At 55.8% G+C, this 8062-nt stretch overlaps 1 long non-coding RNA gene across 1 annotated transcript; it reads left to right on the forward strand.

Annotated features, from left to right (window-relative positions):
• Window positions 1-32: 32 nt before the first annotated feature.
• Window positions 33-4199, forward strand: LOC122214364. Its single transcript, XR_006199843.1, has 3 exons — window positions 33-259; window positions 3123-3268; window positions 3936-4199. It is a non-coding gene; the product is annotated as an uncharacterized LOC122214364 (long non-coding RNA).
• Window positions 4200-8062: the final 3863 nt, after the last annotated feature.

Below are 8062 nucleotides of genomic sequence, written 5' to 3' on the forward strand. Positions count from 1 at the left end.
GCGGGGGGGGGGGGGGGGGGGGGGCGGTGACAGAGTGTGGGAAACCAGGGGCCCCACCCCCCTGAGGAATGCGGCCTGCCCAGGGAACCTTGGGAAACAGAAAGGCCCAGGAACCTTAGTGAAGTTCTTCACCAACCCTAGGCCACCCTCCTCTCCCCTTACCAGCCAGGTGACTACTCTACCCAGGCCTGCCATAGAGTGAGGACAGTGCCCCTTGCGGCAGGGCCTAGGAGTGGCAGTGTAAAGCCAACAGAGAAAGGTAGGCAGGGGAGACTCTGGATTCCTAGTGTACCTCAGATGCCAGACTTGGTTCTTTCTCCTCACTTCTCAGGTGTCAACTTGAGGCTTAAGGCCTGACCCAGGGATGAGTTCCAAGTATGTGACTCAAGGGACTTTGGTGGATCAAAGCCCCTTTACCACTCAGTCCTGGGAGACAGAAGAGGGTGAGGGGCCCAGCTCAGGCCCATGCTCCTCTCCCCCATGTTCCCTGGCTCCCACTCCAGGGACAGCAGCTCCTTGGCAGTCTTTCTGCTCCAGATGGTTCTCCTCTGCCTGTGCCTCACAGAGCCCCCTCCCCAGAGCCACATGTCTTTGAAGCCTAGAACCAGTCAGTATCCCACAGAGGTGACTATGGGAGCCACAGGGGTGGGGTGGGGCCTTTGTTCAGAATCCTCAAGTCAGAATGTTCTAGCTTTTGTCACATTGTGTCAACTTCTCCTTGGCCATGAGGGGGGCAGGGCACTTGGCATAGGGCTAGGCCACAGTGGACACAAGGCCAGCCAAGTGGCAATTACAGATGGGGCACAGTAGGGACACAGGGGGCACAGGGCTGGCTACAGAGTGGAGGTATGGTTGGTGCAGGACTGGGCATGCAGTGGGCACAGCTGTATATACAATGAGGACAAGCTGGATAAAGGACTGGACATAGGGTAGGCACATAGGAAATGTAAGCTATTAGACTGGGTGGGCACTTTCACCCTTCATTTCTTAGATGGGCAAACATAAGGCAGGGAGGGGTGGGACCTGCCAGGACCACCAGCACCAGACGTGACCTACTACGACATGAGACAGGCCTAGGCAGCAGTTTGGGGAACCACCTGTTAACCACAGGCCTAGTCTGGAGGTTCTGACCTGAGGCCGCGTCAGTTCTCCTCCCTCCTGCCAGCCGTCAACTCTGAACCTCTTCTGTCTGGGCCCCAGGGCTATGTCCTTTCAGGCCTCAGTCTTTCTGCCCAGGAAACAGGTTTGTGGAGAATGCAGCTGTAGGCTCGTCCTCTGAAGCAGTGTTTTCACAAAGGTTAAAAATAGTACTTACAGTTGGCAGTGGGGTGTGAAACGATGTGACCGGGGACTAAGGCTAGCACTGTGCTGCATCCACACCTTCTTGACGCAGCAGGGGGCAAAGCCTGACTCAGCCACGTTCAGGCCCCCCAGACCCCCTCCCCTCTCCCCAGATGCTGCCTTCAGTTAAGAATGGGGACAGATTTCTCTGAACACTACTGTGTCACCACACACTGTGGCCCAGGAAGGTGGCAGAGCCGAAGGGTCTGTGGCCTGCGTGTGTATACATGCACACGCACATACGTGCTGAACACTATCAACTTCATTCATCTCTTGCCCTGAGCAAACTGCTTTTTCCCCAACAACAGAGATGCTGGTAGCAGCCTCTGGCGCATGTGCAGGCCTTGAGCTGGGCTGAACCTGGGAGGGCTGGGGAGGCATGGAGGGAGGCCCTGAGAGCCATCCCTCTTCTCCTGCAGAAGTGAGGCATAATCCTCCTTTCCAGGGCTGGGAGCTTTGCGAACAACTGACCTGAGGTTGTTCTGAGGTATCCTGGGGAAGGGAGCAGAGCCAGCTGAAGGATGTGGGCCCATGAAGGAAGGCCCAAAGAAAGCAGTCCTGAGAGAGGAGAAAGCTCTTCCCCTCCTGGGAAGCAAACACCCCCTTATAGCAACAATAACGACGACTGATACCGATTGGGCTCTTCTTCCGAGCCAGGCGGTGCTGAACGCATGTAACCCAGCCTCATGATAATTTGATGAGCCGTGCACTATCATCCCTATTTGACGAATGAAGAAATCAAGGCACAGAGAGGAGAAAGAATTCACAGAGGTCTTAGCTAATTAGTAGTAGAGCCAGAATCTGAAGCCAGACCACCAGGCTCTGGCCCCCCACTTCAGAAATCTATGTACCACCGCTGGTTACCACACCTAGGACTTGTACGCATGGACCCTGCTGGAAAGCAGTCAACATGCCTCCCTTCTGAGTGCGGCAGCCCCAAGCCCCCACCTAAGCTGTGTCCCACATGAACCTTCTCCTCCTCCCAATAGCTTAGCAGGTGGCTTAAGCCTGGGAGGACCGTTTTCCCTAATGGCACCTCTAAGCCAGTGGCCTCCCAGGAGCCTGGCAGTGCTGAAGAGGGGCCAGCTACACACCCTGCTGAAGCAGGCTGAGTCCTTTGTACTCAGAATTCTGGGCTGGTCAAAGCCCAGTGCATTTCATCCAGGTAAAGGGAGGGGCAGCAGGGCAGCCAGAGAGGCTCCCAGGCTGGACCCCTTCTGCCCAGCCCCCAGGGTTCAGGCAGGGACATTGCCACTGTACCCCTCCCCCCTACATGTTTTTAAACAGTCTCTCCCCACGAAGAAGGGCATCCAATTCTATTTCTGATTCTGGAAAGTGAGGAGGGCCAACATGTTGCCATGGCAAACTAGAGAGCCCCTCCTCGAGGCTGAGCCCATTCCCCAGGCTGAAGGCTCTCTAGGATGGAGGGGCCAAGAAAGAACTGGAAGGAGCCTAGTCTGAGGGCAAGGCCATAAGGAGTCTCCTCTGGAGGGCAGGTCCTGACATTACCTCTTCTCACACCTCACCTGACCCCCTCTGGGCAGACTTTGGGGAAAAGGCCCCAACTCCCGTGGACAGGGTCAGATTTCAGGAGATGGAATCAGGACGCTCTGAGAAACCATTCTTTCTTGTGGATCAGGCTAGAACCCTCCCACCTAGGAGGTCTTGAGGGTGGAGGGCAGAAAGGGCACCAAGAGGAGAGGGAGGGTTTCAGGACTAGCCAGGTCTCCCAGACCTGATTCTCCAATGCAGATGTATTTTTGGCTTCTTTGTACTCTCAGGAAACAGCTCTGTCAAATCCTTGGCCCTGCACTCCTCCAGTCTACCTGTCTTCCCCCTCCATGTGCCCAGGGAAGACTCTGGATATCGCCAGAAAATCTAGGATCAGAAGGAATCTTAGAGAGCTCCCAGTGGAGGCAACCACTTGGTAAATAGAGTAAAAAGCAAGGCGTGTTTCCTGAGAGATTTATGCCCACTGTCCAGGGTCTCATACTCCAGCCCTTCTGCCCCAGAGGGTGCAGCTAGGTAGCATTTAGACCTGTGAAGGGAGGGCATTCCACATAGGAGCACAGCCCAGGTACAGGAAGGCTTCCGAAAAGACCTAAAAGGATGTTTTGACCCAACCCTCTCTGGGTAGTGATGGGAAACCGAGACCCCCACAAAGGAAGGAGACATTCTTGGTCTCCTGGCTCCACAAACAGCTCCACAGTGCTTTCTCTGTATTTTCCTCTCCTGACCCTCTGCTCTGGAGCTGTCCGAGTGACCCATGAGCACTAACTTCCGGCTTCCCTGAAGTCTCTCCTGGCCAGAATTCACCCATTCCCTAGAGATAGCTGACCCCTCCTCCTCCCTGGTCCCCATGCCTGACCCCAAAGGGAGACAGCCAAGGGTTCAGAGAACAGCCCTAGGGGAACCAATGGTGGGGTGAGGGGTGATAATCCACTCCTAATCTGGGATGTGGAATGCAGATCCAAGAGTGCCGGGAGGATGTGGCTTTTGAGCTCTAAGGCACAGGGAAATTTAAATAACAGATGTTTAAACAACCTTCCCTGCAAGCCTCGGTGCAGTGACCCCTCTGCTGTGATGTGTTACAGCTTAAAAATAGCCCACAATGAACTGCTTGAGCTCCAATTGACTCAAGCTTACGTAACTCTGCGTGAAAGATGGCCAGCCGCACCAGCCTGGAGGGAGGGCAACGGCAGAGACACCCTGACTGCTTCGGGGCCAGGGCAAGCTCCTCACCGTCCCTGGGAGCAGCCCCCCAGCCAGGAGCCAGCATAGGTGGGGGCAGAGGAAGTGCTGCCAGAAGCATGCATAACTTCATGACTATTGAGAAGAGACCTCCAACCACATCTGCAGAGGGGAGGTGAGATCTGCCCTCCCTCAGGGTCCTTGGAGAACCTGGGCCCAGTGGAGGGTGGGGGCAACTTTAAGAACAGATGGCTGGGTCAGAGCCCATGGGCAAGGAGCCATGTGGGAAGGGTGACTGGGGCTGCCCAAAGGATTCCTTCCCCCTTTGAAGAGGGAGCTCCCCAGCTTGGAGGAAATGTCAGCATAATCGATGCCTGGCTGGAGCTGGCACTAGCACAGAGTCCAGGAGTGAAGCTGACTCCTTTGGGACCTTTGGGACCAGGCTACACTGGTGGGACTTGTGACATGGGAAAGTGAGCACTGGCTTCCAAGCAGACCGAATCCTGTGCTCTTGGCTGCCAGCTGCTTTGAGTCCCCTGCCTTTCCTGATATGTTCCCAGATCCCAAGTGCCCAGTCCAAGACATTCCACAAGTGTGCAGGTGGCTAAACCAACCTAAAACGGAGTAGAGAGGAGAGAAGGCAAGGATGCCCCCGGCATTGAGAGCCTCTGGTGCTCCCTCTCCTGAGCAACTTCCCTCAGCTCCCACCACCTGAGTTCAAAATAGGCACTACCGCGGGCCTTGCCTCTGAGCTTCCACTGAGCGACAGTGAGACTGGTGAGGGCTAAATATAAGGGCCTCCTGTCAGGACCCTCTGTCTGGGCTGTCAGGGCCACAAGTACCTCTGCTTTCCTGACAAGGTCAGGGCTGCCAGATGGGAGGAGCAGAAGTTGCAGGGGAATGAGTAGCAATGGTAGGGCAGACACAGGTGCTGGGATCCTCATCCTACAAGAGGAGAGTGTGGTGGTGTTGCCTCCCTCTCTAGGCAGCACTGCCATCCCTGCTAGACCTAGCATGAATATCCTGGAACTGGAGGCAGAAGATGTTCGGGGCACCGAGGGGATAGAGAACAAGATGCAGAGGCTGTCGGGGAGGCTCAGGAGCCGAGAGTTCCTATCAGAGACGGACTGATTGGGTGGGTGGGGAGCAGGATTCAGGAGAAACAGTCATTTTTAAGGGGGTCTGAGGATATCAGTGTGAGGTGGCTGGGATCCAGGTGCCACACCTATGTTCTGAGCTGGGTCAGGCAAGCTCTGCCAGCTGATGGGCACCACCTGCCAAGTTTTGGGCCAAGGACTCCCACCAGGGGAGGACCAACTGTGAAGGCCATGCTCATGCTCCAGGTCACCATCCTCAAACCTGAAGAACCCAAGCCCAGCCAGGAGGCCACCTCAGTCAGATGTGAATGTCACAGCTGCCCAGGATCTCCTGGCATCTACACTCATTGGGTTAGAAACTCTAGCTAGAGCAAACCCCAAAGGAGTAGCAGGAGAGAACGAGGCTCAGCAGGCCCCTGTGCCAGATGGGGAACACCGGGGCCCTTCATGGAGTCATCCCCACTCCTCTGGGCTGGCGTAGCCCTACCTCTCGGCTAGGACCCTCATCTGGGCAGAGCAGAGGCTCTGAGTGAAGAGACGCTCAGTTCCTGGGGACTTCACAGAGGGGAGTTTTCCAACGCCACATGGAGTAAAAGGTGTTTCTTGTTAGGGCCTGGGAGATAAGGCTCAGTGCTCAGCTACAGATTCCTGGGACTGCTTATCCCCAGGCAGAGGCAGTAAGTGTAAGATGCAGCCTGGGCCTCTCGGAGCCTCAGACACTCCCAGCAGTGCCCATGTTTCCCCCAACCCACTCTACAGGTAAAGGGAGTTAATTTCTGAAGTAGGTGGAGCTGTGGCCTCATGAGCTGCATTGAGGGAGTGACTGGTGAGGCCAGTGTCCCAGGAAGATCCCAAAGTTTGGAATGGGGCAATATCTGGGGCCCTTGTGTGTGACCCCAGAGGGCCTTTGGGTCCCTGGGAAAATTCTCTGAAAGGCTGGGACTGAGGCATTAGACCAGACTCATGGTCCCCCATCAAAGCAGGTCGGTCTACCCCATGCATGCTCTCCAGGTGCCAGACAACAGTGACACCAATGGGCAGTCAAGAGGCTGTGAGTCATCTGCAGCTTCCTCAGCCCCAGCTCCCATCCTAGCCTCCCTCCAGCCTTTACTGGCACCTGTTGCCCCCAGCCCCCCCTGGGCTGTGATAGGGGGAGATGAGGCAGGGGAGCTGGTACCTTCTTTCCACAGCTCATGGTGGAAAGACTGGACTCCCAAAGCCCCAGAAGAAGCCTCTGCTCACCCCATTCCATCCTAGTGGCGGGCCTAGGCCCACCATGGCCACCAATAAACTTCCCCTTGCACCAGCCAGCCACCATGCCTGAGATACTAGTCAGGCCTCCCCCAGGGGAAAGGCAGCTCAGCCTTCACTGGCTTGGAAGCCACTCAGAAACGTTCTAGTTCCCCCAGCCCATCTGGGGCCTAGAACTAACCCTCCCTTCCTCTTCTCCCTGGTGGCCCAGTCAGGAATTTGAAACCCTGAAACAGTTCCAGTTTCTGACACTCCAGCTGAAATTGTGACTATTCGGGTGGCTCTGAGAATGGAGCTCAGAGCTTGGGGGCTGCAGCACTGGGAGGGGGTGCAGCTGTGCCATGATCCAGGAGCCCAAGCACCTGCTTAACTAGGCCCCTTCCCTGGAGAATCCTGGGAAGCCTAGAGGCCCAGAGGCCCTTGGCTCAGAAATATGTCCAAAGCCCCACATTCTGGCTGCACGGGAGAGCTGATACCTGGAGCTATCCTCCATCTGCCTTCTCTGAAAGTCCTCTCCTGCTAAGCTCCCCTCCCAAGCAGAGACCCCTTCTTCTCCAAGCCCCTCTCTTATGAGATGAGACAGTGGTCCATGAGTTTCAAGGGCTCAGTGGAGAAGGAGCCTCAGTCCAGCTTCAGAGAGGCCCCTGGGCCTTCTCCTCACTCCCCACCCAGGGCGGGGAGCTCTGGGTGACCTTCAGATCCCCAGCATGAGGTCAGAGCAGGAGGACTGCCAGTTGGAGGGATGGAGACAGCCCTTTCCAACTAGTATGGCGACTCTGGCTGTCAGGGATACTCTAGGACATTTCACTCATCTCTCTTGTAGCCTCAGGGTGACACAATTGATTCCCCCCACCACACACACACAACACGCACACACAGGGACCAGGGGTCTCTGGCTGAACATGCAAGCCTATAAGACATCCTCCATGACTGAGTAGGGATCAGAGGTATAGTGGTAAACAGGCAGATAGAGTCCATCTCTCCAGATCATAGACCCCTGATCTTTGGAACCCTGCACTTGAGCAAAAGATCCCCTTTTAAGCTTTACCCACATGTCCTCAGGGTCCTTAGTCTCCCCATGGCAGGGCCTCCTATGGGTAGAGAACAGTTGGGCAGCTCCAGTCCCAAGGAAACCCCCACTCTATTTACCAGGGAGCTCTTGCTTCAAACCCAGTGTTACATGTATGACAGGGCAAAAAGTTGGCAACTCACAGGAGAGGGAGCTTGCTCCCCTTAGGATGAGCTGGGGTCTCCCAACTGGTGGGAGGGAGGCTATAGGGGTCCTGTGTAAGAGAGAAGAACCACCATGATGCATGCCCTGGGCCCAGTCACTGACATCCAAGCTGTGCCCTTAGCATCAAGGGTGTGGGAGAAGAGTGGTACAAGGAGGAAACTGTTCTCGCTCTCCAGTGGAGTCTGCCCCTCTAGTGGCTATTGTGCAGTGGTCTTGATGAGTATAAATAGCCTGGGCAGTCTAGCATCTTGAAGCTGGTGCCTTAAAAGTGTGGTGAGGCCTTGCTGCTGGCTCATCTCTCTCAAGGCTGTAAGGGCAATGCTGGTAGGCTTTGAGGTAGGGGAGCCCGTCTCTATGTCCTGACAGTGTGTGTGTGGGGGGGGGGGAGCTGCAGGCAGAGCAGGGAGCCCTGAGAGCAGCTGGGGCCTGGGGAAAGGGACAGACATGG

This window comes from Panthera leo, chromosome A2, assembly GCF_018350215.1.
Source record: "Panthera leo isolate Ple1 chromosome A2, P.leo_Ple1_pat1.1, whole genome shotgun sequence".
NCBI classification, from domain to species: Eukaryota; Metazoa; Chordata; class Mammalia; order Carnivora; family Felidae; genus Panthera; species Panthera leo.